At 44.6% G+C, this 22,041-nt stretch overlaps 1 protein-coding gene across 4 annotated transcripts in view; it reads left to right on the top strand.

Moving 5' to 3' along the window:
* Positions 1-22,041, top strand: part of LOC124616597 (probable basic-leucine zipper transcription factor N) — a 424,224-nt gene that overhangs the window by 50,605 nt on the left and 351,578 nt on the right. The window contains exon 1 of one of the 4 annotated variants that reach the window (XM_047144970.1): positions 2,601-2,724. The exons of 2 other annotated variants lie outside the window; for them this stretch is intronic. The gene's annotated coding sequence lies outside the window, so the exon portion shown is untranslated. Of the gene's footprint in view, positions 1-2,600; positions 2,725-22,041 lie in introns of those variants that run through there. One more of the 4 variants, XM_047144941.1, reaches the window with a different exon arrangement.

The following is a 22,041-nucleotide window of genomic DNA, read 5'->3' as shown; positions in this document are numbered from 1 at the left end:
TAAGTCTACCAATGCTAGAAACGTAGGTTTGCCTTTCCTTAATCTTTCTTCTAAGATAAGTCGTAAGGTCAGTATTACCTCACGTGTTCCAATATTTCTGCGGAATCCAAACTGATCTTCGCCGAGTTCGGTTTCTACCAGTTTTTCCATTCATCTGTAAAGAATTCGCGTTAGTATTTTGCAGCTGTGACTTATTAAACTAATAGTTCGGTAATTTTCACATCTGTCAACACCTGCTTTCTTTGGGATTGGAATTATTATATTCTTCTTGAAGTCTGATGGTATCTCGCCTGTCTCATACATCTTGCTCACCAGATGGTAGAGTTTTGTCAGGACTGGCTCTCCCAAGGCCGTCAGTAGTTCCAATGGAATGTTTTCTACTCCCGGGGCCTTGTTTCGACTCAGGTCTTTTAGTGCTTTGTCAAATTCTTCACGCAGTATCGTATCTCCCATTTCATCTTCATCTACATCCTCTTCCATTTATATAATATTGTCCTCAAGTACATCGTCCTTGTATAGACCCTCTATATTCTTCCTCCACCATTCTGCTTTCCCTTCTTTGCTTAGAACTGGGTTTCCATCTGAGATCTTGATATTCATACAAGTGGTTCTCTTTTCTCCAAAGGTCTCTTCAATTTTCCTGTAGGCAGTATCTATCTTACCCCTAGTGAGATAAACCTCTACATCCTTACATTTGTCCTCTAGCCATCCCTGCTTAGCCATTTTGCACTTCCTGTCGATCTCATTTTTGAGACGTTTGTACTCCTTTTTGCCTGCTTCATTTACTGCGTTTTTATATGTTCTCCTCTCATCAATTAAATTCAATATTTCTTCTGTTACCCAAGGATTTCTACTAGCCCTCGTCTTTTTTCCTAGTTGATCCTCTGCTGCCTTCACTACTTCATCCCTCAGTGCTACCCATTCTTCTTCTACTGTATTTCTTTCCCCTATTCCTGTAAATTGTTCCCTTATGCTCTCCCTGAAACTCTTTACAAACTCTGGTTTAGTCAGTTTATCCAGGTCCCATCTCCTTAAATTCCCACCTTTTTGCAGTTTCTTCAATTTTAATCTGCAGTTCATAACCAATAGATTGTGGTCAGAGTCGGCATCTGCCCCTGGAAATGTCTTACAATTTAAAACCTGGTTCCTAAATCTCTGTCTTACCATTATACAATCTATCTGATACCTTCTATTATCTCCAGGATTCTTCCATGTATACAGCCTTCTTTTATGATTCTTGAACCAAGTGTTAGCTATGATTAAGTTATGCTCTGTGCAAAATTCTTCCAGACGGCTTCCTCTTTCATTTCTCTCCCCCAATCCATATTTCACCCACTATGTTCTCTCCCTTTTCCTACTCTCGAATTCCAGTCACCCACGACTATTAAATTTTCGTCTCTCTTCACTACCTGAATAATTTCTTTTATCTCATCATACATTTCATCAATTTCTTCATCATCTGCAGAGCTAGTTGGCATATAAACTTGTACTACTGTAGTAGGCATGGGCTTCGTGTCTATCTTGGCCACAATAATGCGTTCACTATGCTGTTTGTAGTAGCTTACCCGCACTCCTAGTTTTTTATTCATTATTCAACCTACTCCTGCATTACCCCTATTTGATTTTGTATTTATAACCCTGTATTCACCTGACCAAAAGTCTTGTTCCTGCTGCCACCGAACTTCACTAATTCCCACTATATCTAACTTCAACCTATCCATTTCCCTTTTTAAATGTTCTAATCTACCTGCCCTATTAAGGGATCTGACATTCCACGCTCCGATCCGTAGAACGCCAGTTTTCTTTCTCCTGATAACGACGTCCTCCTGAGTAGTCCCCGCCCGGATATCCGAATGGGGGACTATTTTACCTCCGGGATATTTTACCCAAGAGGACGCCATCATCATTTAACCATACAATAAAGCTGCATGCCCTCGGGAAAAATTACAGCTGTAGTTTCCCCTTGCTTTCAGCCGTTCGCAGTACCAGCACAGCAAGGCCGTTTTGGTTAGTGTTACAAGGCCAGATCAGTCAATCATCCAGACTGTTGCCCCTGCAACTACTGAAAAGGCTGCTGCCCCTCTTCAGGAACCACACGTTTGTCTGGCCTCTCAACAGATACCCCTCCCTTGTGGTTGCACCTACGGTACGGCCATCTGTATCGCTGAGGCACGCAAGCCTCCCCACCAATGGCAAGGTCAATGGTTCATGGAGGTAGGTTAGTTGGTCATATAGTTCATGTTCATATTTCGTCCATGGTTCATGGGGGTAGGTTAGTTGGTCACATAGTGTACTTTAAAGCGGACAACGGTCGTTAGCTCTTCTGATTGTTGTCCTTCGTTCACCCCCTCGCATTTCTTGCGTTCCTTCTTTCTTCGATAAGTTGGAGTAATTTTGTCAGTCTCTGTCCAGTGACAATACTCTGCGGAAATAGACTTGCGCCGAGCGCCACGCCCTTGAGGCCGCGCCGCCGCTGGCAGCGGTGTGGCGCCCACGGCACGCCGGCCCATCCGTCTGGTCGCCATCTGCTTATTGTCGCGCCGCTTGCCGCGCTCGCATGCCGATACGCCTCGGCGCTGGGGGGGCTGACGCTACTGCTCGAGAGGAGGGCGCAGTTTGGCGACGGGGATCAAATACTATTTTAATCTGGTGAGCGGCCACCGCGGCCGGGCACACACCAGTCACCAGTCGTGCGGCCGACGCCACACGGACGGCACGGCTCACGTGAGTTACTGCCCGCCGCCCGCTGCCCGCTGGCTGCTGGCTGCTACTGCTGGCTGTTGTTCCGTCTGTCTGTCTCTGTGTGAGAGTGTGAGTCAGTGGCGTTAGACGTGTCCAGCGTAGCAGCGAATTTCTTCCTGACTGAGAACCGCTGTTTTGTTGGGCCAACGTTCAAGTCCTTCGTCAGACATCCTTTAAACGCGAGCACATATGTTATTTTTGGCCGTCTGGGAAGGAGCGACGAAATAATTTTCGTTGATTAATAAAATCTTGCTATGGCTGTCGGGTGTTACTTAGCCTGCGATGAGACCACAGAGCAATCACATTTTTTAATTTTTTAGGATTCCGTATCTCAGTCAGTAAAAAGGGAACCATTATAGGATTACTTTATTGTCCGTCTGCCTTCTCTCTGTCCGTCTGTCCGATTATTCAAACCAATTCTTTAAGGAATGGGTAGACGTATCAAGTTCAAAATCTGTCACATTTTAAGGTCTACGATCCATTGGCGATGTAAAAAAGTCAATCTTCTAAGTGAATAGCTCAAATGGCTCTGAGCACTATGGGACTTAACATCTGAGGTCATCAGTCCCCTAGACTTAGAACTACTTAAACCTTACTAACCTAAGGACATCACACACATTCATGCCCGAGGCAGGATTCGAACCTGCGACTGTAGCAGCAGCGCGGTTCCGGACTGAAGCGCCTAGAATCACTCGGCCACAGCGGCCGGCTCTGAGTGAATGCTGTCAAAAGATACGGTCATATACGTCACATATTCTGATAGCCGCAAACTCACTCATCGAAACCTACCGCCGGCCGCTGCGGCCGAGCGGTTCTAGGCGCTTCATTCCGGAATTGTGCTGCTGCTACAGTCGCGGGTCCGAATCCTGCCTCGGGCTTTTATATGTTTGATGTCCTTGGGTTAGTTAGGTTTAAGTAGTTTGAAGTCTACGGGAATGATGACCCCATAGTGCTCAGAGCCATTTGAACCATTCGAAACCTATCCTACAGGATACTTCCTGTTGACCTGCAGTCATGGAATTTGCCAACGACCACGGTTTCACAGTAAAACCAAAGGAAAAAATTCGAAATTTATTAATTTGTAATTACATTACACACAAAAGAAATTTTGTCATTTGTTACCAGACTGTCTGCCGTGCGTTCGTTGAGACCCTTTTCTGTCAGGGACGGGTAGGCGTATCGGGTTGAAATTTATTTAACATACTAAGGTTTATAGTCCCTTGGCGGTATAATCAACGTTAGCTTTTAAGTCAATGCAGCCAAAAGATACGGCCATATAGGTCACATATTTTCATACTCGTAAACTCACCATCAAAACCAACAGGGTGCTTCCCGTTAGCCGGCCCTTGTGGCCGAGCGGTTCTAGGCGTTTCAGTCTAGAAACCTTGCGAGCGCTACGGTCGGAGGTTCGAATCCTGCCTCGGGCATGGATGTGTGTGATGTCCTTAGGTTTCTTAGGTTTAAGTAGTTCTACGTTCTAGGGGACTGATGACCTCAGATGTTAAGTCTCATAGTGCTCAGAGCCATTTGAACCATTTTTTGCTTCCCGTTGACCTAGATTCATGAAGTTTGCCAAGAAGCAAGATTTCACAGTACTACCAAAGAAAAACATCGAAAAATTGGTAATTTCTAATTAATCACACGACAAAAATTTTTCTTTGGTATTTGTTATCCGAGTTCAATCTTGAAATTAAAACGTTCTCGAAAATCTTGGGAGTTCCTGGAACCTATATCTTGCCAGTATCAATGTCGATAACAGACAAAAACTTCGAAATCCTCATTCCGGGAATGGATGAACTGAGTGTTTAAATTACTAAGTTTATACAGAATTCTCAGTGCGCGAGTCCTGCTCGCACTTGGACATTTTTTTTTTTTTTTTTTTTTACATCAGTGTCGGAACTCAAACATCAATCTACCAAAGCAGTTCCATGAAACGCTTAAAAATTCTCGACAAAATCGACTTTGAACTTTTCCAAGTGGCCTTACACCCTACAAAGATATCGTTTCCCGACGGGTCGTTTGGACGTGTGGCAGAATGCTCATCTGCTAGGGGGGTGGGCTCGGTTCGATTTCCAGCTGTGGTAAATTTTTAAACAAAGGTTCATGTTCCATGAGCATTTCTGTGGAGCGTAAAATATACAAAGACGAAAAAATGTAATATTGTTTCAATAAAAATATTTATTAACAATCTTTTATAAATATCGGTAATTAAGAATTTATATTTGCAATGAGAATTGGATTTTTGTGTGCAATGTGTGATTATAAATAAGAAGACCCGGATTTTCCATAAAATGTCAGTTACATCTTAATTAGCATATATTTGTTCCATTTTATATTTAAATGACGTAGGTATTCGAAATGAACAGAAAAAAACGGAAAAGATAATGACCAAAATAAGATTCGAAACAGTGATTCAGCGATTGCCAGTCTCGAGGGCTACTATTTTTTTCCAACTTTATGTGTATTACACTTCAGGTTAATGCTCATAGGGCAGGCATTTTTATTTAAAAATTTGCTTCAGCCATAAATCGAAACTACGGCCGCAATATAGTAACCAAGCTGCCTGTCGAAAAACCGACTGTAATTTAGATTATTAAAGACGCTTGGAAAATTTCAAAGTCATTTTTGTCGGGAATTTTTGAGCGTTGTATTGATCTGCTTTGGTTTGAGTTCTGAACTTCACGTAACATAAATACAGAAAATTACAAAAATCCAATTACCTTGTGGTCTTCTTGTTTGTACCAATAAACTTGAGAATACAGGATGTTGCAGAAAGATCCATCCGATTACACGAGACTACGCCTTCTGCATGTATGAAGAGAGAAACTTGGGATGAATTTTAAGTCACACGCTGAAACTAAAGCTTTACCTTGGCACCAGCTGTAAGTGGCCTGTGCAGTTAACTCGCTTGCTCGTTCATTAATCAGTGTCCGTCTGGTCGAGATGACGATAACAAAGTGATAAAAGGAGTTTTGCATTCTCCATTTCAACAGATATAATTCAGTTACAAGAGTGTGCTGCGTTGTCGTGGACAACACTGCACAGCACCTCCTACAGATCAAGACGTTCAACGATGACACCAATATATTTAAGAAACAGGTGTTTATGTAAGCGGAAATCCACAGGTCGCCCCGGTAGAGCGCATTCAACTGAGTTTTACGCGTAGTCCGCAGAAGTCATGACAGTTGAGGGCTGTTCCTCGTACGTCTTTCTGGCGTGTTTTACGAAGATCTTTGCTTTTCAAATTCACCGGAAGTGCTGAAAATTTCATTTTTCAGAAGGCTGGAGTACCTCCGCGCTGTCACTTGCATGTAAGAGCATTTCTCAACAATGCGTTGTGTCACCGATCGATGAGCCCTAAGGGACCTGCGGGTCTTGAATTACGCTATTGACCTCCATGGTCGCCTGCTCTCACAACGTGTGATTTGTTTTTTGTAGCGGTTTATCAAAGGCTTAGTCTGAAAGTTTCATCTTCCAACTACTCTATACGAACGGGCGTAGCAACAACAGTCAATGTAATAACTTGCAAACACTCTCAGAAAAGCATGGAACGAGTTTGACCATCGTCTGGATGTTTGTTGTACCTCCGTTGGAGAGTACATTGAACATTTGTGAAAGGTAAAGAAAAGTCTGACCGAAACGTAATTCTAAAACATACTCCAGAATTGTCTGAGTTTGCGCCCAGAAGATACTTCTTTCTAAGGTCGGATGGTCGCTTTGAAAATAAAAACGCTGTAATCCGGTGCGTAAGTTAAAATTCATCCCTAGTTTTTGTTTTAATTCGTATAGATGACACAGTCGTGAAATAGCACGACTCTTTATGAAACACCCGCTATTCGAAGGAACACCCACACGTCATCTTCACGCGACGACGCTGACGTAGTCGAATCAACAGTCATCATGAATACCTGAAGTTCAGAAACAGGAGACTGGCGAACGACTGCAACGATTCAGCGATACTACATGACCTAAAGGCCAAGAGCAACAGGAATCAGCACTGCGAACGACTGACACAGATCAACAAGCGAGTATAGCCTCTTTGAAGGAATCAGCTCGGCGTTAACCTGAAACAAACAGACGTCACCGCAACAAAATGCACCTCGATGGCCGGATTGTCGTATCCTACCCACTCGTCTAGTATAGGGTGCCTAGGAAGCTGTTTTCTCGGATAGCTAGACAACAATTCTAGCAAATCTTATTAAGGGAGTTTATTACAGTAAGTTGAATTGACAATACTTAACTTTGCATTTTCACAAGGGGGTGTCGCAGGCAATTGGCGACATGCGAATAATCAATGTCCTTTGTATATACAATTTTAGTGCAATCAAAATACAACAGTTCATAATTTAAGGCTAAAGCGTTTTGGTGACAGCTCTTCTTCTAGTCCAGCCGCGGCTTCGCGGCGCAGCACTTATGTTCTCCTCGTATAGTGGCCGCTCCTGCCGTGGTGTCGTCCTAGACAGCGTGCTATTGGCTGAAGTCGTCTCACAGACCTCTCTGCTGTAACGTTCCAGACCCACGTGCCGGCGCTTGATGTTACGCCGGCTCACCGACGATGTTTGAAACCAGCCTCTCAAGAATCCAAATTTATTGCCTGATCACTGTGTTACCTCGTTCGGTAGGACACTTCGAAGTGTTCTACGTGACTGAGATTTCGATTGTAAATGTAACAAGTAACAGTGGAGAAAAAAGTTAACATTTCTGTTTATTTTACTACTTTGCAGCTGGTTTGTTGTTTAAGAGAAAATAACGATGTAAAAAAAAAATCGTCGCATACGATCAGGGTGATCGTCGCAGGACAGTACGCAAGGGCAGCCCATCCAGTCCAAAGCAGGGTCCGTATTTCCTTATTTTAACTTTCACAGACTGGAAAACAAGGCAATTTTTATAAAACGCTGTGCGACGGAGAGTATACTGGATTTAATCATCCGCCTATATTACAATTGCGTGTCGGGCTTAACTCGAACCGAAATCTTTGCCTTCCTCGTGAATCCCGTTAGGAGAATGATTGTGAGGGAAGATTAGCTCCAGGTTAGAGCTTCTGTGGCCCAAAATTTTAAATAATCAGAAACGTACAGGATGACTTTCCATTCTCATAAAAACATCCAAATCACGAAAACAGCGGTCCTCGCAGGACGATAGAAAAGCTAGGAAAGGCGGAGAGCGATTGATGACAACAGTTTACGAACTGCATAAAGATAATATGTCAGCCTCTTGACACTGACACTTTACCAGTAACAAATGTCAAGATGTAAGTGCAGAAAACGCCACAACTGGGAGTCTGCGTAGTAGTGTGACCTTGCAGCACATACTGTTTAGTCGTTCAATGGGAGACGCGTAGCTTTTCCTTTCGCACTGATGACAACCACAACTCTTAGAGGTCCTATGTGAGATCTGGCACAATAGGTAGATATAGCCAATAGTCACATTCTCTTCAATGAGACTGGCGGAAATAGTAATAAAGGCATTTGCATCCGTTTTGGAAACACTCGAGATGTGATCAACACAAGTATGGTGGCTGAGGGACCAAGCCCGTATCCTCATGTTTGTGGACCGAGTGAGACGGCACATTTATTAAGACACTGAAATCTCATTCGGTGGACGGCAGTTCAGATCTTCGTACGGTCATTCATATTTACGTTTTCTATGATTTCCATAACCCGCCGGAGACAAATGTCGGGATGAAAATAATAAGGCAACTTTCCCTTGCCATCTTTTTCCAGTCTGGGTTTGTGCTCCGTTGCTAGTGATTTGTCGTCAGTGGGGCGTTAGGCTACAATCTTCTTTCCCTGTTTTTCATTTTTGCAGAACGTTTGTCAAACGTTGAAATATAATTCAGCAGCAACGAAGCGTCGTACCTGTCTTGGCGACTGTGCAGTTTGTCAATGGACTGCTATTTTTTTAATTTGTTGGCTTTTGGGTCGTCCCCATACAGCCAGCTAAATAGTTGAATTTCAATCCTGACGATGCGGAACGTAAGGACAGCACAACACCCAGTCCCCGGACGGAACAAATCTCCGACCAGACGGGGAATCGAACCCGGGCCGGACTGCTATTTATGAACAAACTGGAGCACGTGATCTCCCGCACAGCCTTATTTCGACAACCTATGGGGAACGGGGCGATGGCGGACATTCTTGGTTCTCATTTCATCCCTCCCAGGCGTTTCCATTAAGAGTATGCCACCAAAAAACTTCAAAAGTACCTGCTTTTCGCAGCACTCCTACCGTGCCATTTTTATGTACAATTATGAACTGAAGTTCAATATTTCGGGTGATATTTCTCGAAAAAATGTTCAAATGTGTTTGAAATCTTATGGGACTCAACTGCTAAGGTCATCAGTCCCTAAGCTTACACACTACTTAACCTAAATTGTCCTGAGGACAAACACACACACCCATGCCCGAGGGAGGATTCGAACCTCCGACGGGACCAACCGCACAGTCCATGACTGCAGCGTCGCAGACCGCTCGGCTAATCCCGCGCGGCTGATATATCTCCACAGTCCAAGAGATCAATAGTGTGCTGTGCGCAGAAGGTAAGGGCTGTGCCCTGCGAAGTATGTTTAGCAGAGTTGGGTCGTGTGGGAAGTTGGTTCTTGTGAGCCAGCGTCTGGAAATGGATCTTGGTGACATTCATGCTCGTTTAATGTCAAGCGCTGAGTTGATGGGCATTTTGCTGCTCTATGATTGCGTGAGCTATCCGATGATGGCTCTTGCAATCCACTGTTGTTAACACTACAGTAGAAACTCTCGCCGTGTGCGGGCGGCCATTATCTTGCTGAAATATAAACCTAGTATGACTTGCCGTGAAGGGCAATAAAACGAGGCGTAGACTGTCCTCGACGTACCGATGTACTGTAAGGGGGCCGCGGATGACAACCAAATGAATCCTGCTATGATCTGAAATGGCACCGAAGACCATTACTTCTGGTTGTGGTGCGACATTCAGACTCGTATACCACCGCTGTCGGACGTGTCTCCATACACGTCTTCGGCCTGGAAGCTCATTGACTAGAGCAGAATTGTCTTCATTGTTGTGTCCCGCTTCGAATTGAGACCCATGACCCTGTATTGCATCTTGCTATATTTCGGGTCCTAACTGTACAGTCATCTTCAAGGCGAGTCAGTGGTTTAGAAGACCGCTTGACACAATGACGTACCGTAGAATAAATGCAACCAAAGGATGATAGAGCCTTTGATGTCACTGAGAAAGTGGCGTTTCAAAAGGGTAGTAGTGCCTTCAATGATGGAGTGTCCTTTGGTTCTAATCACTGATCGTTCCCACTGCGATCCTCTGACTTGTCCGTACTAAAGATACCGTCAGAGGGCCAGTGGAAGTTGTACCAACACAAACGCCGCGAGATCTATTCCATTCATTGAGGCAACAGGCGATATAGCTCTCCAACATAGCGACTACTGCTAATATATTCTGAAGAGCCAAGGAAACTGGTATACCTGCCTAATATCGTGTAGGGCCCCCGCGAGCATGCAGAAGTGCCACAACACGGCGTGGCATGGACTCGACTAATGTTTGAAGTACTACTGGAGGGAAATGACACAATCAATCCTGCAGGGCTGTCCATAAATCCGTAAGAGTACGAGGGGCGGAGATCTCTTCCGAACAGCACATTACAAGGCATTCCAGATATGCTCTATAATGTTCTTGTCCAGGGAGTTTGGCAGCCATCAAAATGGTTCAAATGGCTCTGAGCACTATGGGACTTAACTTCTGAGGTCATCAGTTCCCGTAGAACTTATAGCTACTGAAACCTAACTAACCTAAGGACACCACACATATCCATGCCCGAGGCAGGATTCGAACCTGCGACCGTAGCGGTCGCGCGATTCCATACTGTAGCGCCTAGAACCGCACGGCCACTCCAGACGGCTTGGAGGCCATCGGAAGTGTTTAAACTCAGAAGAGTGTTCCTGCAGCCACGCTATAGTAATTCATGGGTAGTCGCTGAAATTGCCCAAGTCCATCGGAACGCACGATAGACATGAAGGGATGCAGGTGATCAGACAGGATGCTTACATACGTGTCACCTGTCAGAGTCGTATCTAGACGTATCAGGGGTTCCATATCACTCCAACTGCACACGCCCCACACCGTTACAGAACCTCCACCAACTTGAACAGTCCCCTGCTGACATGCAGGGTCCACGGATTCATGAGGTTGTCTCCATACCCGTACATATCCATCCGCTCGATACAATTTTAAACGAGATTCGTCCAAACAGGCAACATATTTCCAGTCATCAACAGTCCAATGTCTGTGTTGACAGGCCCAGGCGAGGCGTAAAGCTTTGTGTCGTGATGTCATCAAGAGTACACAAGTGGCCTTCGGCTCCGAAAGCCTATATCGATGATGTTTCGTTGAATGGTTTGTACGCTGACACTTGTTGATGGCCCAGCATTTAAATCTGCAGCAATTTGCGGCAGGGTTGCACTTCTGCCATGCTGAACGATTTTCTTCAGTCGTCGTTGGTCCCGTTCTTGCAGGATGTTTTTCCGGCCGTAGCGATGTCGGAGATTTGATGTTTTACCGGATTCCTGATATTCACGGTACACTCGTGAAATGGTCGTACGGGAAAATCCCCACTTCATAGCTACCTCGTAGGTGCTGTATCCCATCGCTGGTGCGCCGACTATAACACCACGATCAAACTCACTTAAATCTTGATAACTTGCCACTGTAGAAGCAGTAACGGATCTAAAACCGCGCCAGGCACTTGCCTTATTTAGGCGTTGCCAACCTCAGAGCCGCATTCTGCTGTTTACGTACACACCACTGGCCATTAAAATTGCAACAAAGATAACGTGCTACAGACGCGAAATTTAACCGACAGGAAGAAGATGCTGTGATATGCAAATGATTAGCTTTTCAGAGCATTCACACAATGTTGGCGCTGGTGGCGACACCTACAACGTGCTGACATGAGGAAAGTTTCCAACCGATTCCTCATACACAAACAGCAGTTGACCGGCGTTGCCTGGTGAAACGTTGTTGTGATGCCTCGTGTATGGAGGAGAAATGCGTACCATCACGTTTCCCACTTTGATGCAGGTCGAATTGTAGCCTATCGCGATTGCGGTTTATCCTATCGCGACACTGCTGCTCGCGTTGGTCGAGATTCAATGACTGTTAGCAGAATATGGAATCGGTGGGTTCGGGAGGGTAATACGGAACGCCGTGGTGGATCCCAACGGCCTCGTATCACTAGCAGTCGAGATGAAGGGCATCTTATCCGCATGGCTGTAACGGATCGTGCTGGCACGTCTCGATCCCTGAGTCAACAGATGGGGACGTTTGCAAGACAACAACCATCTGCACGAACAGTTCGACGACGTTTGCAGCAGCATGGACTATCAGCTCGGAGACCATGGGTGCGGTTACCCTTGACGCTGCATCACAGACAGGAGCGCCTGCGATGGTGTACTCAACGACGAACCTCGGTGCACGAATGGTAGAACTTCATTTTTTCGGATGAATACAGGTTCTGTTTACAGCATCATGATGGTCGCATCCGTGTTGGGTGACATCGCGGTGAACGCACATTGGAAGCGTGTATTCGTCATCGTCATACTGGCGTATCACCGGGCGTGATGGTGTGGGGTGCCATCGGTTACACGTCTCGGTCACCTCTTGTTCGCATTGACGGCACTTTGAACAGTGGATGTTACATTTCAGATGTGTTACGACCCGTGGCTCTACCCTTCATTCGATCCCTGCGAAACCCTACATTTCAGCAGGACAATGCACGACCGCATGTTGCAGGTCCTGTACGGGCCTTTCTGGATACAGGAAATGTTCGACTGTTGCCCTGGCCAGCACATTCTCCAGATCTCTCACCAACTGGAAACGTCTGGCCAATGGTAGCCGAGCAACTGGCTCGTCACAATACGCCAGTCACTACTCTTGATGAACTGTGGTATCGTGTTGAAGCTGCATGGGCAGCTCTACCTTTACATGCCATCCAAGCCCTGTTTGACTCAATGCCCAGGCGTATAAAGGCGGTTATTACGGCCAGAGGTGGTTGTTCTGGGTACTGATTTCTCAGGATCTATGCACCCAGATTGCGTGAAAATGTAATCACATTTCAGTTCTAGTATAATATATTTGTCCAATGAATACCCGTTTATCATCTGCATTTTTTCTTGGTGTAACAATTTTAATGGCCAGTAGTGTGTTTGTAATTGAATACGCATGCCTGTACCAGTTTCTGTGGCGCTTCAGTGTATATGCTCATCTCTCACTCCCCTCCCCTCCACCCTCTCTCTCTTTGTGTGTGTGTGTGAATGTGTGTGTGTGTGTGTGTGTCTGTGTGTGTGTGTGTGCGCGCGCTTATGCATATGACATGGGAAAATGCTTTTGTCTGTTCATGAGCCCATACATATATAGCAGCGTGCTTGTTTTAGTTCACTACGTGCACAGTTGCTTTTATTTGATTACAAGCGTGCATATGTGTCGTATGTGTGCGTTTGGAATCGAATTTCTTTCACACCTCTTACGCACCAGTGACGCAACGATGAGGTGATGCAGCAAGTGTCAAGTTTCCGCTAAAACATCGGCGCAGCTGTCACACACTGCCGTAACTGTGAGCACTGGCGGCGCTCCAAAGACACATCGGGACGCTCACAGATCACCGGCCCTGGAAGGGGGCTGGCTGGCTGGCGACTGCGCACGACCCCAGCCTTCCTCCTCGTACATTATGTCTCTCGGCATCAGTTTGATAAATTGATTTATTAAATATAAATTGCTCATTAACGCACTTGCAATGTACTGGGTGGTTATAATTAAGGTGCAGCTACTTACGTAGCTCCGGTGTAGGCTGTAGTTATCATCTGGCAGCGAAACTTGGCAGATACGATAATGCTTTAACGCGGAACCGATTTACGCTGAAAAAAATAGTCTCAATTTTGGCAGAGGGGCAAATCTGGCGGAGGTATCTCGTCGATGTCTCTGGTGCTCATATTGAACAAATTATGTAAGCGCCGGTTAATAATAAATAACATTATATCTTTCTCACTTAATCATATGAAGTTGACGTTCCTGAGAAATACTGAGTCTCACCTTTATCTACGATCTATCGAAGCAATGAATTAAAATTTGTACCATTGCCGGAGTTCTTTCTCGCTTGTATAGCCTTTTCTGCACACATCCCCTTCCTAATCCATTACATAACGAAACATTTCTATACGTCTTTCTTGGATTCACAGAGCCAGATTTGCGACTGATGGTAAAAAGTGGAATTTTTTACGGCATAAATCGATTCCGAATTAACGAATTATAAGATCTGTTAAGTTTTGCTGGCTATACGATAATTACAACCTAGACTGGACCGCTGTGAGTAGCTACACTTTAATTATAACATCCAGTATAGTTATTCAATGGATATGGTGCAGGCATAATAACTGAAAAATCCCCCCCCCCCCTTGCTTACAGTCTGAATATCACCCCACTAACCGTCTTTCCACCAGCGAAAGAATCTGGCTTCCATATTCAAAGACAGCGTTATGGTATAGTAAGTCAGTCTACTGAATTACCACTGTTGTGATGTTCATGCCTCGACCAGTCATCTCAAACTGACATACAAAATCGTCTCTTACCAAACCTCTTTTTTTAAGTGTAATGTCTACACAATTACCAACAAAAGACACTAGTATTCAGAATGCTGAAGTAAGTGCAACATTCAAAGTTACCTACCTCGGTTGTCTGTTTTGAGTCTGTTATACGATCTCTGTTACTTGCATCGTTTCCCCTTTCTCCAGTATCTCGCTACGCTTCCCAGGATGCTAAATTTCAGTATCAGTGTTTGCCCTCCATATCACGGTCTCAAGCACCTGTAATGAGATTTTAAAGGATTAAAACGTGTATGGTTCTCTATAAAACAACACGCAATGGCTCTGCACCATGTAAGTCTCTGTTGTGCATCCCTATTTAACACGTTATAATACGGAAACCAATTACCGTACGAGTACCAAACTTGGTAGCATTAATGTCCAGAGTATGGGGTGCATGATTTCCAAGGCGTCACAGAGCCACCATCCAGTTCCAACTATGGCCCCCATGTACCGTGATCACTCATCGTGATTCATAGTCTCATACACCCCACCAGTCGCAGTGCACTTGTTGGCGTGTCAACAAGAGCATTGAGAAAAGGAGCAGGGCATTATTGGTGAAGCTCTATTATCAAAACAACAGTAACGTTGCAGCTGCACTTCGAGAATATCGCCGGCTGAAAGGATTACAAAAGGGTCCTTTTTCTCCACCTGCTGAGCGGAGCATGATGAAGAAGTTAGAATCAACTGGAGAACTGGCCGTCGCTCCTGGAAGAGGCCGACGACCGGTTGCACCATAGGCGATTGATGAAATCGCTGTTGCTATGGCAGACAACGCTGCGCGCAATTCCCGGCTGGTCAGGCAGTGTGTGTGCTGTGTCATGAGAGTTGAACATCCCGTGGTCCACTGTACGGAAGATGCTTCGAACCATTCACAAATGGTATCCGTACAAGATCCATATCGTACAGCAGCTTGTACCGCAGGACGCACAACGACGTGTTGACTTCGCTCTCCACTTTCTTGCAAGGATTGAAGTTAACGACGGCTGGCCCTGAACCATCCTAGGGACAAACGAACCCCATTTTTCTCTGACAGGTGAGCTGAACACATAGAATGTCGAGTGTGGGGATCTTCACCGCCAGTCACTGTGCATGAAGTTCCTCTGTACGGTTAACGTGTCACCGTATGGTGCGGCTTCACGGCTACGTTGATCACTGGCCCATTCTTTTTTGAACAGATTGGTGCTCAAGGACCAAAGACTTGCAGTGTGACTGGCCAGCGCTACTGCGGTATGCTTCGCCAGCATGTCATGCACGCCCTACGGGAGAGAGACACATTGAACTCAACAGTTTTCACGTAAGACGGGGGTCCCACCGCATATCACTCGTAAAGTTCACCGAAATGATCGAATTATCCGCCGATCGTTTCCAAATGCTTGGCCGGCACAATCACTTAATCTCACTCCCTGTGATTTCTGGTTGTCAGGCTACCTGAAGGACATGGTTTACCAGGGTAACATTCACACATGTGCTGATCTGATGTGCAGCATATCAAGAGAGGTAGCCAGCATACCTATGAACATGCTTTGTTCTGCTGTGCATAATGCAATCCAGCGCTTTCAGTCTCTTCTGGACACTAGTGGGGGCCATATTGAGCCCCTTTTGTAGCAGTAACAGTACCTGGTGTAATGGTATGATGCAATGTAGCAGCACATTAAAAGTGTTTCAACGGAATGGATTCTGCAATATTTCTCTTCCCTGTGTCCTTGACATTAACGCTACTAAGTTTGGTTCTCGTACAGTAATTAGTTTCCATGTTATAACGTGTTGAATAGGGAAAGTTTAATTACGACCACCCAGTACAATGGTGTCAGCAGTAGACGACCGATGGCAGCTCGAGACCGCAACCCAGGTTCCAGTAATCTGTTCCCGATGGTAAGTGGTGACTCTCTATCCGGAGTTTAGCTACTCTCATCCGTCTATTCGTCACAGCCAGTCGAAGAGTCCTACGATATTCTCGTGGTGTTGTCCTTCTGAAAGGAACCTTGCTCGCTCTTCTTGCTAGACTATCGCCCAACCACCTCTGCAAAGTCGATGATGATGGTATGGAGCAAGCGATGAGGTTGATTTCAGCGGCACTCGCTTTCACGGAACGTACAGATGCTTTATTTTCTAGTAGGAACTGAAGCTCTACCTTCCAAGAGCGGTACGCACACTTTGAATTATTATATAACTAATGAAGTGTGTTTTCGTAAGTGGAAGCTACAATTCGTTCAACAATACAGGGTGTTTATAAATGAATATCGGGGTTTTAACGCTTTATAATATTTATTACATTAAACTTACAGTTATAAATGATATGTCAAATGAAAGAGCAACTCAAACAGTTGTGTTTGGCACCAGTGCACGTGCGCAGCGCGCAATGTTTCCGCCGCAATCCGCTAGACAGCGGTAGTAGCGAAGATGGCGACTATAGTTCAATTCTTTTATCTTGGCGGCTCGCGCATGCCCGCCCAGACGCGGGAGATTGCTGCGTTGCCAGTTGCACACGACACACGCGCCAATAGAAGCAGCGCCATAGTATAGCATAGTTCGCAAGCTTACGTTTAGGGGGAAGCGCGCAGTTCATGAAGTAAAGCCACCACGGCCGCATTAACCCTTTCGCTGCTACAAAGACGTGCTCCCTGCATTCCGCGCTGTGTGCGATTTTGTCACTGCACTGCTCGCCTGTGCATACACATCGTGTTCCGACTGCTTTGACACTCTTATCATTCGATTCCACAAAGATTATTTGGCCCAAAAATTAGATTTTTACACATCTTCTTGACTGATACCTTCCCCCCATAAATGACTTAATTTTGTTTCGATGTTCAACGCAGTTATTATGCAGTATTAAATATAGTAAAGCATTGCACGAAATTTTGAAGAGTTTGCAGAGGTAAAAGTCCATAGAGTATTCTTTCCGTATGGTCGATTTTAGTTGCCACAATGTTGAGAATGAAATGTAGACAAGATACCTAAATTTCATATAAAATTTACTGTATAACAATATCTCATTTAATGTAAGTACCACATTGGTGTCGTATGTAATATTGAGAAATATTCCGTCTTTCGCGACTGTAACAAAAGTTTTGTTTACACTGAGCACGTTTGGCTTTATTTTAAAGCACTTCAATCAATCAAAAGGAAGTAGACAAAATACGTTAAACAAAACTGTGGACTTACAAAAACATTAGGACTTGAATATACCGTCTATCAGTGAAGTGCTCTAAGCTATGTCAAATATAATTTTTGTGTGTGGCACACACAAACATCATTTATTTTCTAAAACACTGATCAGCCAAAACAAACGTTGAATATTGTGTTACCGCAGCACAAAACTACGAAAGGTGACTTGGCAATGGAGGAGACAAAATACTGTTCACTGAAGATGCTTCAAAAGAGAAAAACGCGTCTGGTCTAAATAAGTCGCTTATTACAGTTGCAGAAGAGGAATATATTTCAGTACCATTGGTAAAACTGCGACTGTGGAACAAAAACAAGAAAGAGAACATGAGTACCATTGTGTATGTGCCATACCTTTCATTGATTGAAGTGCTTTAAAATAAAGCCAAACGCGTCCGGTGTAAATAAAACTTTTATTACAGTCGCGAAAGACGGAATATTTCTCAATATTACCTACGACACCTATGTGGTACTTAAATTAAATGAGATATTGTTATACAGTAAATTTTATATGAAATTTAGGTATCTTGTCCACATTTCATTCTCAACATTGTGGCAACTAAAATCGACCATACGGAAAGTATACGCTATGGACTTCTACCTCTGCGAACTCTTCAAAATTTCGTGCAATGGTTTACTACATTTAATGCTGCATAATAACTGCATTGAACATCGAAACAAAATTAAGTCATTTATGGGGGGAAGGTATCAGTCAAGAAGACGCGTAAAAATCAAATTTTTGGGCCAAATAGGTTTTGTGAAATCGAATGATAAGCGTGTCAAGGCAGTGGGAACACCATGTGTCTGCACAGGCGAGCAGTGCAGTGATGACAAAATCGCCCACAGCGCGGAATACGGGGAGCACGTGTCTGCAGCAGCGAAAGGGTTAATGAAGAGACAAAGCACTAGAATTTTCAAAAAATTGCATTCAAACGAATATAATTCGTGAAGTAAGGCACTTCGATATTGTTTTTAAATAATGAAAATATTAAGCACCGTACAAGGTTTGAACACAGAACCGTTCACATAGAAGCCAAACACCTTAACTGTTGCGCTATCGCAGTTCGTCTGCTGACAGCATGCCATGAGGACTATTTGACATGTCACGCAAAATACTGACAAACACTGCTGGTATAACTATGAATTACTCACGCTTCGTCGAAGTACAATAGGAAATAAACAATTACCGCTGTTCTTTATTGCGAAAAAGCAGTATAAAAGAAAGTTTGCTATCAAGACATTGCTTTTGTTCTATTACTTTATTTATGACTGAACGTTTCTAAAACTGAAGCCACTCGTCCATGCTCTGCACTGCAGTCGAGATCTGGCAACGTCGTTCTCTGTTCATTGGCTGACTGTGTTTTGTGACGTCATATGCGCAGAACGAACCTAAACTCGGCCGCCAACATAAATGACGCGCACTTTAGTGAACAGAAAGCGTTTTGTGTTCTGTAGTTTGCAAAGGTCGAATCTTTAGTTACTGTGCAACGTGCATTCCGGCTGAAGTTCGGCAGTGATCCTCCAAGTGATAATAACATTCGTAGATGGTATCATCAATTTGATGCCTTTGTAAAGGGAAGAGCACAGGACGACCAGTTAGTGAAGATACTGTTGAGCGAGTGAGAAAGTCGTTCACTTGTGGCCCAAAGAAATCAGTCCGGAAGGATAGTCGTCAATTACAATTTCCTGTGTCGACTGTTTGGAAAGTTTTAAGAAAACGCGTTCAACTACATCCTTACCGTTTACAGTTATTACAGGCTCTAAAGCTGGCAGACTGTGGATTACATGCCAACTTCGCAAACGAAATGTTGTTTCATGACGATGAAGATTTTCTGGATCATGTTGTTTTCAGTGATGAATCGACCTTTCACCTTAGTGGACATGTTAACGTTCACAATGTGCGCATCTGGGGCTCAGAAGATCCTCATGAGGTGGTACAAATGCAACGAGATTCCCCTAAAGTGACTGTTTTTTGTGCCGTATCCCGGCGGAAAGTTTATGGGCCTTTTTGTTTTGGTGAACCTACTGTAACTGGAACTTCTTACTTTGATACACTAGAGCAACGGCTCTTCCCTCAGTTGGAAGAAGATGAGCCAGAGAACTTCATTTTCCAGCAAGATGGTGCACCACCTCACTGGCATAGCGAAGTACGTGATTGGTAGAACTTCACTTTACCCAAGTGCTGGATAGGCCGCAAGGGACCCAATGACAGGGCTTGCTTTGCATCGCCTCCACGTTCACCCTACCTATCGCCATGCTATTTTTTCCTTTGTCACCTCATCAAGGATCGTGTGTACATGACTCTACTACCAGCAGACCTCCCTGAATTAAGAAACTTGATTGAAGCAGCGGTTGCTACAATCACTGAAGACAAAAAAATGGTTCAAATGGCTCTGAGCATTATGGGACTTAACATCTTTGGTCATCAGTCCCCTAGAACTTAGAACTACTTAAACCTAACTAACCTAAGGACATCACACAACACCCAGTCATCACGAGGCAGAGAAAATCCCTGACCCCGCCGGGAATCGAACCCGGGAACCCGCGCGCGGGAAGCGAGAACGCTACCGCACGACCACGAGCTGCGGACACTGAAGACACACTTATCAACGTTTGAGAAGAACTCGGTTATAGACATGATGTGTACTGTGTGACAAATGGTGCTCACATTGAACATTTATAGGGTTCTCGGTAAAACTGATTGAGTTGATCTTTCATTTGACATATCATTTATAACTGTAAGTTCAATATAATAAATATTACAAAGCGTTAAAAACCTGATATTCATTTATAAACACCTTGTATAGTAAACGGAGAGAACCAGACTTTGTTACACCATAATACAATTAAATCGGAGCAATGTTATAGTGCAAGACAGTTGGGAGGAAAGACACTGAAAAGGCATAAGAACAGAAATGCTCCATTACCTAAATAACAAACTCGTGCGAAATACGTTGATGAGTCACAACATGATGACCAATACCCAGCGCGAGATTGAATGATGCCTTGTGATGTTGGTGGCACGTGACAACGGGGTAAGGAAAGTATATAAGCGGGTCAGAGTGTGGTGTCACCGCCAGACACCACACTTGCTAGGTGGTAGCCTTTAAATCGGCCGCGGTCCGTCAATATACGTCGGACCCGCGTGTCGCCACTATCAGTGATTGCAGACCGAGCGCCGCCACACGGCAGGTGTAGTCTAGAGAGACCCCCTAGCACTCGCCCAGTTGTACAGCCGACTTTGCTAGCGATGGTTCACTGTCTACATACGCTCTCATTTGCAGAGACGACAGTTTAGCATAGCCTTCAGCTACGTCATTTGCTACGACCTAGCAAGGCGCCATATTCAGTTACTATGAATGTATTCTGAACAGATAATATTGTGAATCATGTACCGTCAAGAGCGACGTTCATCATTAATGGATTAAAGTTAAGAATCAAAATAATTACGTCCGCTTTCTGAATTCTAATTCCTTGTCGTGTTCCAGACCTCACGTCACTATAGTTCTTCCCTCCTCACGCCAGCCTGCGTGAGCTAAAACGCGTGCATTTCGGCCTCCACTAGTAACACAGTGTTAGCTCTTCTGCCAACAAAACACAGAGCTGACTGGGAAGTTATTCTAGTGACAATACGAGTTGCGGACAGAGAAATCCACTGACATAACGAGTTTGACGAACGACAGATTCTTAAGATGCGACACCTGGGAACGAGCATCTCCCAAATGGCGAAGCTTCTCGGTTGTTCGCGTGCTACTGCCGTGAGAACCTCCACGTCTCGTAACAGAAGGTCGAGGTCGGAGTCTTTCCCGCTCTGTAAAGCAGGATAAGCAGCGATCGGTGGCAAATCTGACGACAAAGTACAATACTGGAAAATACAGTTCAGCTCACATTGTTGAACATGGGGCTCCGCAGTAGGTCATCCCTACGTGCTCCCACGTTGGCTCAAAAAATCATAAATTTCAATTGCAGTAGGCACGATAGCGTCGTAAGTGGACTTTGAATCAATGGAAAAGTGTCCACTGGTCGGGTTCAAAATTTCTTGGTACAACAGGTCGACAGTCGTGACCGGGTGCGCTGTTAATCAGGCGAACAGCTGATCGAAATATGGACCGCGTCACGAACGCAGGCCGGCGGAGGCTGGGTTGTGATATGCTTCCATTGGAACTGTGGTACTTATCGAAGGCACCACGACTGCTGTGGACTGCATCAACATTATTGTGGACTACTTCATGTAACGTCCCCTTAGACAAATTAATGAATTACTGTGCTGATAAACCCCTTACATTATTTTCTTTTCAAACAGCTGAGCAGAACTGAACGTACTCAGACATTTCGCATTTCGCTCTTTACCTATTCTGATCAACACTAAAATGACACACAATACTTTTAGCGCAACGCAATCTGACTTTCAATAATCCATACAAAAGAATGTCCCTGGCTAACATTAAACTATACCTTACACAAATCACTTACCTCACAAAAATCTTCGTTACTCAAGCTACTGCAATAC

Source organism: Schistocerca americana, chromosome 1 (assembly GCF_021461395.2).
Source record: "Schistocerca americana isolate TAMUIC-IGC-003095 chromosome 1, iqSchAmer2.1, whole genome shotgun sequence".
In the NCBI taxonomy this organism is placed as follows: Eukaryota; Metazoa; Arthropoda; class Insecta; order Orthoptera; family Acrididae; genus Schistocerca; species Schistocerca americana.
Note: the sequence above shows the minus strand (reverse complement) of the source record. Positions and strands in the feature narration are given on the sequence as shown.